Source organism: Pseudopipra pipra, chromosome 2 (assembly GCF_036250125.1).
Source record: "Pseudopipra pipra isolate bDixPip1 chromosome 2, bDixPip1.hap1, whole genome shotgun sequence".
In the NCBI taxonomy this organism is placed as follows: Eukaryota; Metazoa; Chordata; class Aves; order Passeriformes; family Pipridae; genus Pseudopipra; species Pseudopipra pipra.
Genome location: NC_087550.1, coordinates 57,019,263 through 57,040,374, shown reverse-complemented (window position 1 = coordinate 57,040,374; position 21,112 = coordinate 57,019,263). Strand labels below are relative to the sequence as shown.

At 36.6% G+C, this 21,112-nt stretch overlaps 1 protein-coding gene across 1 annotated transcript in view; it reads right to left on the bottom strand.

Moving 5' to 3' along the window:
- Positions 1 to 21,112, bottom strand: part of LOC135409709 (uncharacterized) — a 69,839-nt gene that overhangs the window by 26,643 nt on the left and 22,084 nt on the right. Inside the window, exons 3-4 of the mRNA XM_064645611.1 lie at positions 15,433 to 15,535; positions 12,298 to 12,557 (exon numbers count right to left, since the gene is read on the bottom strand). The gene's annotated coding sequence lies outside the window, so the exon portion shown is untranslated. The remainder of the gene's footprint in view (positions 1 to 12,297; positions 12,558 to 15,432; positions 15,536 to 21,112) is intronic.

Genomic DNA, 21,112 nt, shown 5'->3' with positions numbered 1-21,112 from the left:
CTGTGTGTTCAAGTTACTGTGCAACTACCCAAGGGCTTGCAGTCCTTGCATGTAACTTTTCAGAACCATTTTGTCTAACATTTTTATCTACTTTTGATGCTCCTTTGTTCTGGCTCTACCTCTGTTTCTTCTAATCCTCCATTTCAATTTACGTTGGCCCAGTCTCATTCTAAATAAGTTCAATGGACTTAAAGATGCATAAGTTAATACATGTTTAAAGTACACTAGAGAGGCTCAAAGCTGCACAGTCATTTTGTATATGATACACTGCTGCAAATGAAGACAGGCAGGAAAGTATATAATTTATAAATGAGATTCCTAGGAGCATATCCCAAATGGATGTTAAAACATACAAAGAATGTCTATCAAGCAAAAAAAAAAAAAGGTAAAACAAAAATAAACAAGAGAAATTTTTCCGGCTTTAAGTCATCTGTATGTATTGACTCACAGTTATACTCTGGACTGAAAATTATCTGCAATTCCAGAGGGGAAGGCCAGCTGAAAAACATTTATATAATATTGCTCAATATTTTACTGTTATGTCCTAATATGGGAGACACTTAGTAATGAAAAAGCTACTCTATGTTCATTGGTGGAATATGGAAAAAAATACAAAGTTATATATATCTGTCTTTTACTTTTTCAGGAAAATAGCACTTTCATGTCATCAAAGCATCCAGCTTTCACTATATGTTTCACAAACTTCTCCATTACAACCTATGAGCTGAATGTCTCACTTGTGATGATATTGCTATCACAAAGCCACTGTATAATACTAAAATATAACAGCTGACACATCAGCTATGTTCTACCACTCGGCTGCCATTGATTTTATCATTTTAAAGATGATGTTTAAAACACAAGAAAGCATTGACACCCCTAGATAGGAACAGAATACTAATCTCAATGAGATATAATCCTTTTACAGCTCTTATTATTTTAATCTTCTGTAAAGAAATGCCAGTTAACCTGACTGCTGTCCAGGTCCCCTCTCTTTGACAATGGCCAAGGATGATAATATCCTGGAGAATGCACTGATACTTTGCTGAGGCAGAATGCACTGCTCAATGTAGGGCACTGCAAAGCTAAAGTGGGGGCGAAGGTCATGGATTAGAATGAATTAAGCAAACGTGGATTAAGAAAGATCAATGAGCAGGGACACAGACTCATCAGGCTCTGTTTAGATAATCTGCTTGCTCTGACTAACATTTTCTTCCAATGTTACAGTTGAAAAAAATGTACTTGAAGCTCACTCTTGTCAGCTCCTGAGAAACTATCAGTAAATCAGGTAGACAAGACAGTACCCTGAAATGTAAAAACTCTGCCAAGGACTGATATTGACCCTGATCCCCGGATACGACAAGTACTGTGGCTGAAAAGACAGGTCCGCAATCCCAGATGATGAAACCATCAGGTCAGTTGTTCCGGCTCAGTCAGTGCATTACTGAGGAAGAACACAGAGAGGCAACAAATGATACTATAGTAAACTGTAGAAAAGGGCAACAGGAAAAATCAGAAGGGCATTCTCCAATGTTATGCTTTATTAGTAATGACAGAAATGTTGGCAGAGGAGACCTGTCATTTCAGAGGAAATAGCTTGTAGAAAAATATAATCCTACAAACTGATCAGAGAAAATTTTCAGGGTCACAAAAGCTGTGGGAAAAAGCTGAAATGAGTGAAGTTCCCATAAGCCACACAGTGAAGAGAGACATGAAAAGTGTGAAGAGACTAATTAGGACGTTTATTGACTACAAGAAGTCTCATAAAAAAGTTGGATCTGTCAGTCAGTAGAATAAAAACAATGTCCTGACTCATGTGCATAAGGTCAAAGTTGTTGGAAAAATAGCAAGGAAGTCTTTTTTCCCACAAATTTCCCCACACTGATATCTATTTTTTGTTGGTGTATACTCTACTAGCTTGTGAAGCTAAAAACAAAAATGAAAAATCTACCAAAGAGCTAAAAAGAAATCATGCTATAGGAACCACCTCAGAAGTGATGATGTGTGCTGAACACATCTCACTGAGTACGTTCTCATAAGATCTCAGATCCTAACCTCAACCCACTTTTGCTTCCTTAAGTGACACATAAGGAATAATTACTTTGTATAATTTATAAAGAAAAACTTGTATAAGTCAAGTTGCTTTTTCCTCTGTCACTGCAGGATTTTTCTTAGTGGTACATATTAACTGATTTGCCACACTTGCTATGTCACAAAGGTACTAAAGAAGTCTACAGATAAACCAGTGAGATTTTTGCTCAAGTACAACATACTGCCAGAAACACTGGCTATAAAATTAGGAGAAGTGTTGATTTCTCACAAAGTTATGATGGAAAAACACTTTCCTGTCAGGGAAGATCTTAGAAACTGCAAATGGTAAAAAAATATATTGAACTTCCTATCATCTGTTCACGATTCCATAGGACAGAGATGGTTCCAGCACACAAATGAAGTGCAGAGTATATGAAGAAGATATTAAAATCAGAAAACAATGTCAAAACAATCCTTTATTCACATAATCAAAAAAGGACCAAATTTATCCCTTATAGCCTGTCAGAATAGAAAGCGACTTGCTTATCTCTAAAAACTCACCCATTCTTAAAAGAATAAATTATATATTGATTCATGTTTGCCTCGAATTCAGCTTACTTTTTATTTTTCCAAGGACAGGGTGAAAAAAAAAAATTAAGAGAAAACAAACAAAAAATCAGGGTTTTGTTTTTTCCTTTTTTTTCCACATGTTGGTATCCAGTAAAAGACACAGGAAATAACTAACAATGCTGGACCTGAATTTATTCCAATGTAAATACTACCATAAAATAGCAGATTAACTGAGGACAAGGATTCACTAGGCCCAGCATTCCTCTAACAGTCATGAGTATGGGGAACAGGCATGCCTGGAGTGGTCCTTTCTCCTGGCATGCTCTTGCAGCAATAAGAGCCTGAGGGACTACCTGAGATGAAGGCTCCAGACTTCTGTGTTCAATAGAGAAAATGGGGCTGACCTCAGTCCTTTTAAGAATCTAATTACACTGTTGGCTCCAGAAACATCTTGTGGCAATGAGTTCCACAATTTAATTACAGGCGTGATATGACAAAGTACTTCCTCTGTTTATTCCAAAACTGCTCCTTGAAACTTGCATTGAGGGCTCTCTAGATATTGCCTTGTGAGAATTAATGAACAGTCAAACAGTTTACCCTACATCTGCAATAAAGACCAAATTATCATCTTTCAAACAACTTGAGCTATCTAGTTTCTCATCAGGATCACTAGGAACAGAATACTCTCAAAAAAGTATATAAACATATGAAAATTACATTTTTGTGAAAATCACAATATTCTGAAAGGTAAAAGAGAGAGAAATTATAGCAACTATTTGTTCATGGTTTGGGGCTTTTTTGGTTTATATTGACTAAGGAAGCCTTGCCTTTAATCATTTGAACAACCAGATTTTAAATTATTTAGTTGTGGGAATATTCTAAGATATATGCATTTTTAAAGAGTATTCGGTTAATGTAAGAGTAGAATAATTCCTGAAAGTAAAAAGATCTTAACGTATATGATTATAAATTCCTTTTGCAATCTGTGTAATGCCTTATTCACTCCCTGATATTTAAGGGCACTTACTGAGGCAATGTAAGTGTTATTACAGTGAGTTACATACCATATGGCAAGCAGGATCAGCTGCAGCTTTGCACACTGTTGTCATTTTTCCTCTTGTATCACAGTTTTACATGACGTAATGTTTTTCTGTGATTGTTCAACAGTCTACCATTTAAGCCTTCCATATTATAAAATGTCATTTTAAGGGGTTGCAGCTGAACCTGCTCACCATAAGTCTGTGTTTATTTCACAGATGTCTATCACACTGTCATCCCACAGGTGCACTCCAACTTTAAAATTTTCCTGGGCCTCATCTTCTAACGTAAGAAAAATGTATTATGCAAGATGAAGAAATGGCAGCCAAAAAAGTACATGCTGCTACACATCACTTTACAATACAACTTGGGCATGCAAATGCAAGTAACCTTAGAGGGTGATAATATTTGCACTCTCAGTAAAACATGATGTGCAAATTATAGTGTAAGGGCCAGGTTCTGAAAAGTACGAAATATAAATGAGGTGTTTTAGAGGGGTGTTCATTAATAAGGGAGAAATTTTTGTTTTTTTCTGTACTTCTGCTCAATTGTCATCCATGAAAATTTTGTAAAACTGAATTCATCTGGAGGATATTTTCTGTCTTAAGTGGAATTACAGCTTATTTAAATATAGTGCCATTGCTTCATACTTGAACAGTGCCAGAAAATAAGCAAGTTAGAAAGTATAGGCAAAAAGAAAACAAAAGAAAAAAAGTTAAATTATAAGATGACAGTCAAGGATAACCACAAGTTCAAGGAAAAAGCAACGTTCTATGTTTGTTTCTGCAAAGTTCATACAACTATGAAGAACATTCTCTTATCTCTTCATTTCACTAGACTTTGCCTCACCTTTCCTCTTTCCTCCCCAACATGCCATGCCTTTTTTCTATCTGTAGGTCATCAGTGATGTTGCGATCTAACATTCAATTTCAAGGTCAAACTGTGATGTATGTGTACATGAACAATCCATTTAATTCACCAAGGCTGCTAACATACATAGATATACTGGAAGGAAGACAACGAAAAAATAACCAAGGAAATATCTTTTTTTAGTGGGAACTGCCATTGGTCAAAAAAAACCAAAATCAAATATCAGTTTGACTTTCAGATCTCCATTAGAAAACTAGTTTTATTCATGCACCAATCAGGAAATCTGTACAAGACAACAACTAACAAATCCTTCAATAACAAAACTATTTTAAAAACACTTTTCTGAATGAGAACAGTATTGTTAATAGAAGTATTTTTAGTGTGCAACAATACTGAATTACAACCAGTGTTATTTCTGTGCTCAAATAAGACATCTTTGTTTCGACATTTTGAAAATTAAAGATAATTTGAAGATAACAATAGTTCAACTAAAAAGTAATGGAAAGGGCAAGATCAAAATAAAAATTCACTTCTAATTAAATAAATCAAAAAAATTGTCATAATTTTAGAGTACATGTCAATATTGTTCAATACATATAATCATACATTCTCATTTCGCATTTCTTTTGGTGCCAGCACTGGGTTACAATAAAATTAATGCCTTGCTTATTCTTAGATTAATTGAGAGTAAATATGACCTGATAATTTTGGTAAATTCTTCTCTGATCGCTCATTTTGAAATTATAACAAGAAAACATGTATTTATAGCAAAAATAATAGAAAATATTGATATGGGTTTATAACTGGGATTGAAGTTATTGTTTCATATCAAGGCCTTTGCTACTTGCTTCATCTAGCTTGTTTTTATTAGGACTGGAAGACCGAGTAGATTAGTAACAAAAAGTGCTGACACAAGGAAAGTTAAAAATCACTCCGTCATTAATATGTGTATTTAATGTCTTAATTATTCTACTTTAAGTATGCATTTACCAGATATTTTCTGACTGTTCTTGGTTAATAACTAGAAAGGAAGACTGAAATATGTGCTTAAAATACATATCTTTATTTTTCTTTGCAAAAAACAAATATGAATATTAGAATCTTTCTTGACAATAGAGAGTTTTTTATAATTAATTACCCACAGTAAATTCCACTCATGTCAAACAAACACCCAAGGCCTATTTTTTTTCCACTTGAAAATCTGAAAGTCTGTTAAAGGAAAATATTTTTAGAGAAAAAAGTTTTTAGTTAGAATTCTGTCAATTTTGTACAGTCCTTACCACTTCCTTCTTTAACATGATTTTATATTAATTTCCTATTGAAGGATTTGCCTTTAAATAACAACAGCTGCCAAGATCTATGGCTTAAGATATTGGCATAAATATAATAAGAAGGTATTGAAAAGTCTATTGCAATTGAATGAGGTTGGCTAAAAACTGTACTTTCCTCTTAAAGATTTTAATTCCACTGGTGAGCTTACTTGTTATTTAAAAAGGAAACAGAAACAATTTCTCCTTACAAGCTTTACTATCACATTTGTAATGCTCGCTGAAGATAGTGTCCTAGCTGAAACAGAACAGGTAATTCTTTTGTACACTCTGATCCTGTGATTCAGAGAAATTTAGATAAGTTGGCAAAAAAGGAAAAAGAGAGCTGTAAAATGAAAGAAAAGGAAATGTGATTTTAAAGAAAAAGTCTTAAAAAGAAAGTGATGACAGGTTACTGAAAAGCAAATATAGTGTGATATCACAGAAAACTTATATCCCAGAAAAATTACTGTTTTTCACTTTGTTTCAATGCTTTCGAAGTTAAATTCTTCCTTTTTCTAGATGACCATTCATAAAAAGATTTCATAATGTTATAATTTCTATTGAAAAAAATTATATCCAAAAGATAATTTTTCTAGTAATTTTGTACCAATGAGAAGTTTCTCCAAATTATATTTGCTTTTCATCCAGCTTTTGAGTATTTTCATATGAAATTAATATTTTTATTAGTATTCATTGAATTGTTGAAATATTTTGATGTTAAAAAAATAATTCATTTTTCTAGTTCGTTTGGTTACACAAAATAATGCAAACTATAAATTGTTTAAATTAATATATTTATGAACTGATATGACTGAGCTATAAAAATAACCATTTTAGCATAAGATCAAATAGTTCAGTTATGTAGCCTTCTACGGAGTATAACAGAGGTACATTTTGCACAGAATAAAAGTATTGTAATCGCTGAAAATCATTAGCACTAAAAAAGTAAAGTGACATAATATATTTATACCACAGCACTTAAGTAAGTGGTATAAAGTAAGTGGTATTCAGAAGACATCTCACCTAACTTTGGAAGTCTGTAAGACCACTGCATATTTACTAGAAACTTTCGATTTTTTTCTATCCAATGGAGATCAATAGGCAGTAGAGGATGGAATTTATCAGAACAACTACAGAGGTCTACTTTAGGATTCTGTGAATCACAGACTGAGAGCCTGTTTCTCTCCACTAATAACAAAAGAGGCCTACACAAATAGCTCAGTTGCAGGTGTCTGCTTAACATAGCTGTAAAGGTAAATTAAAAGACTCATCCCTGTTAACTGTTTTCTTTCCCCTGTATGGTTAAGATGACTAGTTTTCCACTACAATAAACTCAGATGGTGGATTATTTACAGGGATTATAGTTGAAAGCACATATTCCATATTTATGTGGCAATAGAAGTCAAATTGTCATATATGAACTTTGGCTACAGAGAAAATCTATGTCATGCAACACCTTATTACTAAGAAATGCAAAATCACAACAGTAGATGTCTCAATATACAGTCATTTTCAATGTCAGTTTGAACATATGCTTTACGGCAAAATTCACAAAACAACATCTAGATTATATCTAAATATAGATTATATCTATATATCTATATCTACATATAGATTATTATGACTTGCCAATAATGCCGAGCTTTTCAGAAGTTACTTGTTTCTACACTTGCAATAAAAGTTTGATTGTGTTAGACAGTACAAAGAATGAGACACATGCATGTCATAGATCCCAATATGGTCATTTAACAACAATTATTTATGGAAAATTACACTCCTCAATGTAAAGTTTAGCGAGTTTGGAATGAAAAGTTTAATGAAGATTATCTTTCAACAGCAATTATGTCAACACAATTAATTAATAGTAACACTTAAATGCTGACATAAACACTGCTATTACTGAACATGTAGTGTTTTCTCATGAGTGGGAAGAGTAGGGGAAGGAAAGAGTAAAGAAGAAAATAAATCAGTAAATATGAAGAGCTGAAAACAGAAGACAAATACATTAATTCAAACAATACTATGATGGATGTGGGAAAGACTTCATTATATAAAAAATACTCCTAATTATTGATAAAACTAAGTAGATTAACACTTAACAGCAATATGTGACAGTCATATGGAATCATCCATGGAATCAGAAAGTATCCCCAGTTGATTTTCTAAGGCAAACGTTCCTATGTAGTGAGTTGATGTGCATGACAAAGGAAAGGAAAAGCATCTGCCCATATTTTTCAACTACAGGTGATCTACAATAAATTTTTGGGCTTGTAAAGGAAAAAAGAATAATAAAAGGTACAAGAAAAAAAGTCAAGTATTTACCACCAATGTGACAAAACAAAGAAGGCATCATATTGCATTTTTGTAGACTTGTTCAACACTAATTAGAATAAAAGTTGTTCTAAATTGAGAATGCTTATAAAAACAGAACAAATCTTTTTATCGTCTAGAATTCTTCTTCATAGCAGCTCTAATAATAAATGGGAAAGATATTTAAGCAGACTGAAATATTAATAAATTAATGCCAATTTTTTATATTTTGTATCACAAAAGAAAATAACTGAATAATTGAATAAATAATTAATAAAATACTCTCTAAAGAGTATTTTATGTCATGTGTGTAGTTTCTGTTTAGTAATAGTATTTGTCAGTGCACAATGCCTATTTGTAGAACTTCAAACATATTACAACATCCAGTTGTAGAAATGCCAATAGTTTAAATTCAAGAGTTTGCTGTTAGTTTGCCTTTGAAAAAATCAAGCTATTACTATTCTATCTTTCTAAAAAGAACTACTTCTTTGCCATAAAAAAATTAAGGAACCTGTTACTCTATCTGTAACAGTATATAGATTCTATAGCAAAGAAATCTAACAAATCTAGGCAAACTGTTTGCTCAAACAGATGACTGAGCGAACTATTGAAATGACACAGAAACTCCAGGGTTTGAAATTCTCCTTTGGTTATACATTGTCTCAACATGCTATAGAAAAATGCAGAGCTCCTCCATCTTAGGGCCCGAGTTCGGATAATGAGCATAGAAATGCTCTTTTTATCACTCTTCATCTCAGGAATTTTGTGCAACTTGTAAGTGCGGAAGTCAATAAAGCCAAGACAATCCCAGGGAGGCAAGAAACTGGAATGGTTTATTGGACTTACAAGTTCATATTCAAAGGGTTTAGGGTCTACATATTTGTCACAGGTTTACTTGTTCTAAAAATCCAAGCAGAAATTTTCCTTTCCCCGTCCCACTGTAAGAGAAGGATTTGAACAAGGAGGAAGAAGGGGTAATTAACTATACAAAAGAACTAGCTGGCAGACCTGCATTCCCAGCTAATAGCCCTTCTAAAAAACTGCAGGGAGGGGGGAAGAGTTTTTCTCCTCCTCTCCTTACAAACAGGGGACACTTCACTTTTTGCCTTAACAGAGTCAAGGTGTGTGTGTGTGTTGGAAAAGCTTTGAGGCCGTTTTGCTCTCGACCTGGTCATCTGGCTGCTCTTCAGCCTCGGCTTGCCTTCACACTGCCCCGTCTCCAGCCCTAATCTGCTCAGAATTCATCAGAGAGTTTGTGCTCATCAAGGAAAGGGGGGAGTCCCAACCGCAGCCAGCCACAGACAACGTGAGTTTCGTGGTAAAGAAACTGCCCTTCTTTCCCCTTCTCCCCTTCTCCTCCTTGGTGGGGGGGGAGATCTCCATTTTGGCTTCTGTCAGAGACTGGAGTGTTTGATGATTTATGCATTCTAGGAGACTTTTGCAGGCTTTGACTTTTTGATGGGCAACTGGGCCCATCCCCCCTCCTCCAGCGCAGAAGATGTCAAGCCGAAAAGGCGGGAAGAGCCGAGCTTGCAGGCTTTTGACTGTTACACTGTACCTCTGATGGCCCATGGGAGCCCATCCCCCCCCCCTGCCTGTCGGGAAAAGGGCGGGAACCAGGCCAGACACAAAAAAACTCAGCACAGACCCAGGAGATGTTGGAGGCTCGAGGCACGGCCCGTGACACTAACCATGGATGGGGGCTTCCCTCCTTCACCCCCAGCAGATCACTTCACCACTTCAACTGACAGACATGGAAGCATCGCTGGACCCCGTGGGCGGTGACTATAGACATCTGTCCTCTCTCAGCTTTTCTTTCTCTTACTCTCCCTTACTCTCACCCTGTCTTTCTCTCCCCTATGCATTTTTCTCCTCCCTAGAAAGGTTACAGCACCCAAAAATGTTAACTTACCTACTGGTTCAAAATTGTTAAAATAAATCTTATCCATATATGTTTTCATACACCGATTATTTAGTGTTGTTTCGCTGTAATCCACCCCAAGGGAATTTTTGATGGAACCTGAGTTACCCCCCTCTCCCCTTTTCCTGGGGCGGGTCGTAACAGCTTCTCCCATGATCTGGGACCCCCCACGTGGTGACCGCCAGAGCCCAACAGTGCCCCCTGCTGACCAACACCGAGCCCTGCAGGCTCTGCTCCTCCAGTGATCCAACAGCGCTGCTGCCAACCGCAATTAAAATTGCACTAGAGGACAGAGAAGTATCAAACTGTTTCCTTTTTGAAGGGGACTTTTGGGTACAGGATTATTGCTCAGTTGTTTTTGTGTTCTGTTACTGTTTTTGACAATATACACATATCTTTTAATAAAGGGTTGTTATTTCTTCCTTTTTCCATACTTCCTTGATTGGAGCCTCTTAATTTCAGATTTACAATTGCTGAGAGAGAAGAGTTTGGTCTACCTCATAACTCATCCTCCTTAGCAAAACACTCCAGTCTCTTTAAACTGAGACAATATTCAACAAGGGGTTGTAACTATTACAATTATTACAAATAGGGGTTTCAGGGGATAGCATAAGGGGAAAACCCAGATTAACAAATTTGGGGTCTTACACACACATCATAGGGGAAAACCCATTTTATCTTGGGGGAATTACAAAGGAAAAAAGGTATTCGAGTTTACAGAATGCAAGGATTCAGGGAACACAAAGGGAGAGATAAAGCACAAAAGGTCTTCTGCATAGGTTTGATGAGATCAGGGTTCGGACTCTGGCTTGGGCAGGGCATGTGATACCATCATGCAAAGAGTCTCTTCACATCCTGCTGGAGAAGGCAGGAAAAATCCACAGGGATGAGGTCAATGAAGAGGGTTTTTCCCAGCTTCTGTAGTCCACAGATTTCTGCAAAGACCACTCAAATCTCTCTCTGCAGATATTATATTCTGGGATCCAACAGTAAGTAATTCAAAAAAGATGTGCCACAAAAGCTAAATATTAGATTAAATATTTTACGCCTTCAAAAGATGGAATAGAGGAAAATAGAACAAAATTCTCTAATAGGATTCTGTAATACAATTTCTGAAAAGATGTATTATTTATTTTTCCAAATAATGTAGAGTTAAAAGTATTTTGGACCAGATGTTTTTGTATCCAAGTGTCTAGGATGTTCTGCTGTGGGGTGAGAAGTCCCAGACAATTCCAGAAAATGTCTGCATCTAATATTCAGCACTAACTGCAGAATATCTATATAATGTGTCAATTTACCCAGGCTGTTACTAGGGTATACTATCATTTTCTCTCCTCTTGACTGAATATTTAAAAGGATTTTGCATGAAAACCTTCTTACTTCTGGATCAAAACCACAATCACAAGCAAGTTCAGCCCTGAGCTCAGTGTCAATGTGCTCAGCGCTGGACAGCCAGAGAAACACACCTCCAACTACTCAAAGAACCTGTAAAACAAGTTTTCACAGATTTAAAGAATTGTGAATATGGACTAAGGCAATTCAGTGCCTTATATCACTGGGTGCATTTAAATTTCTTCCCCCTTTTTGCTATCTGGCTTCTTCTTCTCACCCTCCCCAAGCAGATGCTTGTTTCAGACTGGTAATCTGTGAAAGAGAAGATCTGGGCTAGAATTCAACGAGGAAAACTAATAGAAAAATGCACGGCAAAATCAACAGACCAACAGCTTTAATTAGTTATTTTCTTATTGTAATTTAGTCTGATGTCCAGAAAGTAACTGTAAAAGTATTCTTCTTTATTCTAGTATTCTAAATACTAACATAAAAATGTCATTAAGAACTCTATTAATGACATTCTATTATGTCTTATAATTGAAGTAATGGTTACTCTACAACACATCTACACATTAAGCAAACATTAGCAAAACCAGAGACATTTCAGTGGAATGGAACAGTGTTATAGGCTCATTTTTTTTTTCTGCAGTGAATTTTTCAGCCAAACAACAACATTGAGTATATTTCAAATTCTCAAATTCTTAATGGCCCTGAAAGCTGTCACAAGAATTTTCCGGCTTGGTGAATTTCTCTCACCACTTTATCCCCAGCACCAGACCTCAGAAGCCTTTCTTTCAATTTGGGTGACCTATTGCTGCATGAGAAAAACTTTAAACACCATTTCAAAAATATTCCACTGCTGACTTTAACTACAGCTTTTCAGTACACCACTTTCTGCTTATGCATTTCACCTACCCCAGGCAACTTTTCTCTGATGGAGCTTCTTTCCCAGCATACAGTCTTCTCCAATTTACCCTCATGGGAACTTCTCTCTGTACTGTAATCTCCACATAGCCAGGGTATTCATCACTGTTGCAAAAATGTTTTGGATGCACTGGTTGGTTCCACATATGGCACTAGCTTCATCCCGACCCTGCTGACATTCCTTCTATCTTCTTTGTAGTTTAAACTGTAATGATCATTTCCTTGCTTTCTCCTTCCCATTTTTTTACCACCTGATAACAATAAGTGTCCATTAGTGGTGCCAAAATGACCTTTAGATAAAGAAAAGGTATCTTTTTTATTAAATAAGGTTCAGCTGCAGCACAGAGCTAAGTATGTGTTCATCCACTGAAATGGACTTATCTTAATGGGATTGTTTACACGTGCAAATTATATTAATTACCATTTAAAAATTTTTGGTCAGGTTGTACCCAAAAGACATCAACCATACAAATGTCAACTGTGCTAGTAAAATAACATATTCAATTGTGGGAGGCTGTTCTAGTCACTCCATTACACATTGCCTTTTTGGCTTACAAATATTGCTGTACTATTCTTAGATGTTTTGCTTACAGAAATATTTCAGAAGCTTAGCATTAACAGCTTCTTTACTTCTCTTGTATCCCTTGAGAAAAAGTTTGCAGAGAAGAGCATTCCTTAAAGAAGCACTTTCCAATATCTTTCCAGTATGTTTTACACTCAGGAGAGTCAGGTTGGTGAAATAACAGCTGCTCTTTTATCAAGGAAGACAGAGAGTAAAGTGGAGAGCGTTTTTTTTTTTTTAATTTTCAGCCTTTGAAGTGGCATATAGAAAACCCACTGATATTAGAAGATTGGAGATGTGATTCTCTGCCCTATAACTTGAAGGAGTCAACAGAGGTCTGAAAACAGAGAAGCTCCCCAAGTGCAGGCACATGGGTAATTGAAAACCAAGCTGTTTACAGAATACTGAAGAAGAGATACTCAGGAAAAAAAAAAAAAAGAGGATGATTTAGCTTTTATCTTCTATGACAACACTTAAAGAAAAGATTTGCATGGAATGATAGAACCAGATCAGTCAAATCTGCAATATTTTTTTAAAATCAAAATATTGAGCTTTATTGGGGTGAGTTCACCTTGGCTGGCTGCCAGGTGCCCACACACCCACTTTTCCACTTCCTCTCCTCAGCATGATGGGTGAGATAGTGAGATGAAAAATTTCGTGGGTTGAGATGAAGATCATTCACCAACTGCCATCATAGCCAATACAGACCTTACTTGAGGAAGACTAATTTCATTTATTGCCAATTAAAAATATGATATTCAGAAACAAAACAAAAACTAATCCTCCTTCCCTCCACTCACCTTCTTTCCCAGGGTAAACTTTCCTGCTTCGTCCGGACTACTCAACTTCCTTCTCATGCTGAGCAGTGCACAACCATGGGGAATGGAAGGGTGGGGTCAGTCCGTAACAGCTCCTGTCTGTCACTCCCTCCTCCTCCTACTTTTCCCTGCTCCCCTGTGGCTCTCCACCAAGTTGCAGCTTCCTCCAGGGCACATACGCCTGGTGTGGGGTCCTCCATTGACTGTAGCGTGGATATCTGCTTCACTGTGGACCTCCACGGGCAGAAGGGAGACAGTCTGCCTCACTGTGGTCTTCATTAGGGGCTGCAGGGGAATCTCTGCTCTGGTGCCTGGAACACCTCTTCCCCCTCCTTCACTGACCTTGGTATCTGCAGGAGTGTTTCTCCCACATATTCTCACTCCTCTCTCGCACAGCTGCTGCGCAACACTGTTTCACCCTTTCTTAAACTTGTCTTCCCCAAGGCACCACCCACCCTCCTGGCTGTAGGGCCCGGCCCTGCCCTGCTGTGGGTGGGATGGACCCAGCTGGAGCTGTCTGTGTCCAGCATAGGGCAGCCCTGGACATTCCTCGCAGAGCCCCCTCCTGCAGCCCCTGCTGCCAGCACCCAGCCATGGATACCGAATACATTAATTCATATAGAAAACAAATTTGATTTAATTTGGCTTAGTTATAAAACAAAGCAAATAAATCTTAATGTATCCTGCTGTACGTTGTGATCACAAAATCTAATAAATTTAATTAAAATAGACATTTTCTCACAAATTCTGTTGATTTGGATGAACTCTCATTTCTCCATGAAATACTATTCTTATTAAAAAGTATCAACCACCCAGTTATTAATAATGCATTAAGCCAACCTCCACAGGCTAACTAAGCTTCTTTAATAACAAAAAAGGTTTATAAAACAATCTGCCACAGAAATTTTAAAACTGAAATCAGTCCCAAAATTTTCATATGAATTTTAATATTTAAATGCAAATGAGAAAGACACTGTGCTGGTTTTGGCTGGAGTAGAGTTAATTTTCTTCACAGTGGGCAGTATGGGGCTATGTTTTGGATTTGTGCTGAACACAGGGTTGATAATATAGAGATGGTTTTGTTATTGCTGAGCAGGGCTTACCCAAAGCCGAGGCCTTTTCTGATTTTCATACAGCCATGCTAGCAAGGAAGTTAGCATGGGAGGGTGGGAGGAGACACAGCTGGGACAGGTGACCCAAACTGACCAAAGGAATATTCCAGACCATATGACATCATGCTCAGCATGGTGGCCCATAGTATATTCAGTGATTATATCCTGCCTAATACATGAAATTACATGTGAAAGTAGACAAGAACTTTTTCTCCACTGTTCAGAGAGAGCTGAACATTTCTGAATGAGAAATGCCCTGGATTTGGGGTTCTGTAATAATAACTGGGCTTTTGGTGCAATAGTATTTCCCACCGTGTTCCCTGTCCAGGTAGATGGCATCCTTGCACACACTTTGAAGAAACACATAGGGAACTGTGTTTCCTGTGCCTCTGTAAGTGGACTCTTTTAAGGAAGAGGATAAGTGGTCCTTTGCCTTTTAAAAAATAAAGACAAAATAACAATAGTACATATTATAATTAATAATGATCGTTTTCAGAATACCTTACAGCTTCAAAGCACTATGAAGCCATCAAGTAATTAATGTTTACTTAGTGAAATTAACATAATTCAATATGCAAAGATGTTGAAACAACAGAAGAGTTTTAAAACACACAAGCTAAATCCCTGAGCCCACCTGAGAAGCTGCATAACTTTGTAGTCAGGTTTCACACAATTCTTGATGTGCTCTGTATTCACAGTGTCCAATGGCAGCAGAACAGATCAGCGGAATAAATCATCTGGAAAACAATAAAGTCTCAAAGGAGATCCAAGCTTTTAGATGGTTCTCCAGAGGGTCAAAATCACATACCTTGATGTTCAAGCTACTCATGCTACTAATAGACAGGAAAGAATTGACCAAATAGAGGTTGGGGTTTTGTCTTTTTTTTTCTTGTAAGCAGCATAAGATTTTACTGCTAATTGATTCTTAACAGCTTATTCACAGTATGATTCTGCATTTTTATACACTTAGAAGTTCCATTGACTTAAGCAGGAGTAGTGAGTGCACAAGGAATGGAGAATAGGGCTTTGAAGTTCAGTATCATTATTTAGATTTTAGGCATGCCTGGAGACAGCACTCTAGATTAATAAAATGCTTTGCTTCAATTAGCTCTGTGTCTCCTGCATCCCTTCCCAATTCCCTCTGCCCTTGTTTAACATACTCCCTTATCCCTTCGCATTATCCAGACAGGTGCTCTCTGCTACCAAAGACTGTCGGAAGTTCCACGAAGGAGATTCAGTGTAGGGAGGAGGGGGATGTATATTAGTTTCTTGGCTGTGATGCAGGAAAGGAGAATGTATGAGTTTGTATTGAGTCTGGTTTGTTCTCCCTGAATATTGTTTCAGAGAGTCTTTAAAAATATCTGTGAAAAAAATAATCTTAAAAGATCTCTCAAACAGGCATACTCACTTCTATGTATGACAAGCACATTTTAACAATCTAGCACAGAAAACGTATATCAAAGGAGTATTGCTTCTAGCTGATTCATTCCGGGGGAAAGTGAAGACAATATAAAGAAAAAAATATATATTCTTTTGTATATGTGAACTCAGATTTCTGCCATGATTTCTCTGGTTTTCCACTGTATTAAGTCCCCTCATTTCAGATTTCCTTGAACAAGACTTAGGAGCATAATGCAATGGCCACTGAAAACTGACACATTCTGTAAAGTGGGGCTGGGAAATTATAAGTTTCACATTGAGTTCAATGAGAAAGTCATAAGGCCCTGTTCCTTCTCCCTTGAGGTATTTTCCTATTTTATTGTCAGTACTATAATGGGCAATCAGTTCCTGAAATGGTGCCCTGCTGTCTAGATGAAGCATTTATAGGGTTTTTAAGCAGTCCATTTGAACACTGCAGAAAAAAAAAAAGTTAGCCCTTGTAAGTTCAGATTTTAGGGCCCTGATCCTGCACTGAACTATGTGTTGGCAAACCTCCTGCTCACTTGGAATTCAGTGCAGGATCAGGTTCTCAATTTCTACATTTTCTGCTGCAATTCAGACCTTTATTTATCATAGCTGGAAACAACACTACAAATGAAAATGCTTCTGAAATCCAAGTGTCTATCCCTTTTAAAAGTTAACTTTCCTATATTTATGCACATATATTTACATAATAATCCTCTGAATGGAGATACGGCTCCTAATGAATTAGAGGATTACTACAAAAAATATATAAATCATCACAGATGTTTTCCATGCAGAAACATTTTATTTGAAAAAAAAAAAATTCAAAACTCTAAGGAAAAAAGTCTTTTAAGTGCCTAACATCACAAACCAGATCCAAGAAAGACCTTATGGGCCAGATTCAATGTAAGATTTAGATCTAAAATGAAACTAAGAGAATTTAGGGATCACTTAAGCTTAGTCTAAATTAGGATTTAGAAGCCCAAACTTGACTACAGCCCAGATCATTATCTAGGTCATCTCTTTTCAGCACTAGTTAATCCTTACAATACCTAAATCTATAAAATGCCTTCCTGTGTGGCTTAAAGTTTGCTGTTGCTAAAAGTGGCCACACTTGTTCAGCTCTGGCTACTGAAGATATATGCCCATTGCCCAGATAAATTCCAGGCTTAATCATAGGATACTCAGTCAGTGAGTTATCTACTTCTCCAGAAAAGCCTGAAAATATTGCTATGTCTTTTTTCCACATCTGCTTAATGCTCAGAACTGTTCTCCACAAAAGCTGGTGGCCTGTTACCAGCTCTGAGCCAGCATTGGCCATAAATATTACAGCAGCCACAAAGGGCATGTTCCACCCACCTGCAGAGGTGGGACCTCCATGATGAAAAAGGCATGATATTAGAATAGATAGAAAGTTTATGAGAGGCTCTCTCCCAGTTTTTTTGGTATTTAGCAGGAAAGAGGTAAATATGATATTTTTTCAGGTCTTTACTCCCAAGACTATTGTCCTCATAACCAAATAGCATAGAAAGTACATATCTATTCTGACACAGAGAAATAATATAATTTCTGTCCTACTTGAAGGACAGTCAGATAACCCCTTCTATGGTCACTTGACTTTTCTGGTTACAATGCCTTAGTTTCAAGAGCAAAAGCAAACATTTATCAGCAGCTGTCCTCACCAAATTGCTAATTGTGTCTCAAGTGGTCAAAGAGCTTGGTGACTTAGGCCACCGCAGTATGGAGGAGGCATCAATTGCTTCAAGATTTCAAAATCTGCTTACTAGACCTTGGTTTACCTGCCAGTCTACAGCTCAAAAGACAGGGAGCACAATTTATCACCACTTTTCAAAATCGTTCCCTTTGGTGTCTATTCCCTCAAGGTGAGTAGGCTCTCAAAATCAGCATCTCACTCTTTTAGCCTGAATTCTTTCACATCTGTACAAGAATTTAGTCAAGGGAACTAGCTACTTACTCTTAGCTGAGTGACATATATCTGAGTTCATCATACTATTTTCATTCTGGGCTCAATTAACCTTGTCTCATGTAAAATAAAATTAAAAAAAAGGATGCATGAGCAGAATGGAATTGTCTGTGAAGATTTATTTTTCTTTTTTTTAAGATACATTGAAAGACTGAGGACATGGCTCCATAGATAGATGGAGATGGGAACCTATCCCAAATTTTAGCTGTCTGGCTGTAAGCTGACTCCAGTTCCAAGGCTGGGTGGTACTTAACATGGCACTAAGACTAAGTTAACCTCAGGAGACTCCTGAGAAAACAAGAGTATTGGCAATTCTACAATTTTGAAAGGTTTGAGACTTTCAGACACCCCCTCAGCCTCAATGAATAGTTCTATTCAGCAGCAGGTGATTATCCTTAAGAGCAGGACCTATATACAGTTTTAGAGAGCTAGTAGAGACACCCTACTGTGAGTGGTTTTTTGGCAAGCCTCACCAGAGACTTTGGCAGCCTCTCTTTCTCTAAAGTGCTACTGTGCTTTTGCATGGTTGCATTCTTCATGCAAACAAATACCAATGCCAATCCTAAGAACATGAAGAACAGATAATAATTATTGTTTTCACTGCTGGATAGCAGAGAACAACTGCAACATCAAGAAATAGCATGCTTTCTGAGCATTTTTTTAGAAAATGTATCTATTTCCTCAAGCTTAAGTAATAAAATCCAGCTATCTGTCAACATATTTGAATTGTGTTTTCATTATATGCATGTACATTTTGAAATGGATTACAATTTTTAATTAAGGCCCCATGTGGTTATCAGAATAATTAGTAGTTTCCAATAACAGTTTTATGTTAATGCTTATGAAATAATATATTAGACGATTTTAGAACAAAATAAAATAAAATCTTGAATGTCTTAAAGATCACAACATTTGAACCAAAACAAAATGTTTCTTTAATTTTTTCTATTCGATCTCATATTTGACAATGTAGTGTTAGTAGATATATATACATAGATATGTAGCTGGAAAATATTTACTTGCTCAGATTGAAAATATTTCTTTATAGTACTTCTAATGCTCACTTAACCTGGCCTCCTCTAGACTATTTTGTGAAGTTTTAATTCTGGGAAGAAAGAGAAAGAAATGCAAACAGAAAGAGACAGAAAAGGACAAATGCATTTTACAAATTGAATAGGAGCAACACACCGGGTTGGATGTGGCTTTGAGCAACTGGTCTAGTGAAAGGTGTCCCTGCCCATAGCAGGGGAGTTGAAACGAGATTAAGGTCTTTTCCAACCCAAACTACTTTATGATTCTCTGGTCATCTATTCACAACTTTAGCAGTGAAAATTATTTCCAGGCTTTGTAGCAATGCTCTAATGCTGTATCATTTGCATGAAACATAATACTCAGTCTGAAAAATCACTTACGGTAAGTATCTGCCTGACTTCAACTAGTGTTAACATCTGTTGAGGTGGGAATAAACAAAGTTTTATTGCTTGTCCACTTGCCTACAGGCTGTAGGTCTTTGAAACACATTCCCTTTGTGAACCTTGTTGGTCAAAACCAGAGAACAATAAGATCTGTTCACAAGAGGGAAAGTCCCCTATCTCTAAAAAAGATGAATGTTCTTTGCAAGATGACTCTAAAGGTTTCTCTGAGACATCAAAAATCTGTGCTGGCCTGAAGGCTTTGCTGTATTGAACAAATATAATTCATTCTGTCTTGTGAAGAATGCCACAGTATGCAGGGAGCAGTGAAGTTTCTGCTGGGCAAGCTGAGGGTTCCCATCTCCTAGAGTTCCAGGTTGTGATACAGGAACAGTTTAGACTGCCAAAAATATGTGCATTAATGACTAGCCAATATGTCAGCAGCAAATGACTCATCTCATGCATCACAGTAGCTCCTAACTTCGTGATACAGGTTAGATGCTAGACAGACTAGAGACCTATTGGAGAGAAATGTTATTACAGAACTCTGAATTATACATATTCCAGATGCACCAAGGCTGACAAGGCTGTGTAGGAGAAAGGTGTCACTTTAAGTAGATGTATCCTTATTACTGAAATTCAAACACTAGCTCTTTTTGACTTTTGTTTACAAATGAAAAATGAGAGCTCTAATTTGATAATTAATTAATAAGACCTAACCACTGTTTTTGTTCATTTTTGGTGGTTGTCTCCTACATGTAACCAGCATATACATGTTTATTTTTTATTACAATTTTAAATTATTTGAGCCAGCAGCTGGAAAGCAAAGGAGGATACTGATAGTTTCTATTGGTGGTTCTCTTGTTATCCCTTTAACTCCAGTACAAGGTCTGTGGTTTTCATTTGACTTCAAAGTTCTACTGATCAAATATTTATACTCTTAGTTCTCTTACCCTAATAGGGGAATTCCATTGGTATTTCCATGGGGAATTCTATTTTTTAAAAAAAAAAAAAATAGAAGACAAAAAAAAAAGTTTTCACTCTCTCATTGACCGGATGTATGATCTTAAAACTTCCCATTTGTTAACACTTCTAATCACAATCTGTCCAAATAACTTTTCTCTCATACAGTGTAAATTAATGATGTCACCAAATTAAACTCAGTGTTGTTGTCTTAAAACTAATTTAAATTTGAATGTTGATGTTTCTATTTCAACACTATTTCAATATGTGTTTCTTTAAGTTTATCAGTTGATTTAATCTATTGTAAATTATCAACTCCTTCTTACATAGTCTTGCTTAGCAAGAATTCCTGTCTTTTTCATATTGGCAGGAGATTTGGAGGAGACTCTATCTAATACTGGCAAAAAGACCCCAAACTTAGAAGTAAAGGGATAGAAATGAACCACACCCAAAACATTTTGTCTGTCAAGTCTCCCAAGGCTCCAAGGTATCTGCTTCTCAGGAGTCCTACAAAATGTCTTAGAATAGGAATATTTTCAGCAGTTTCGAAG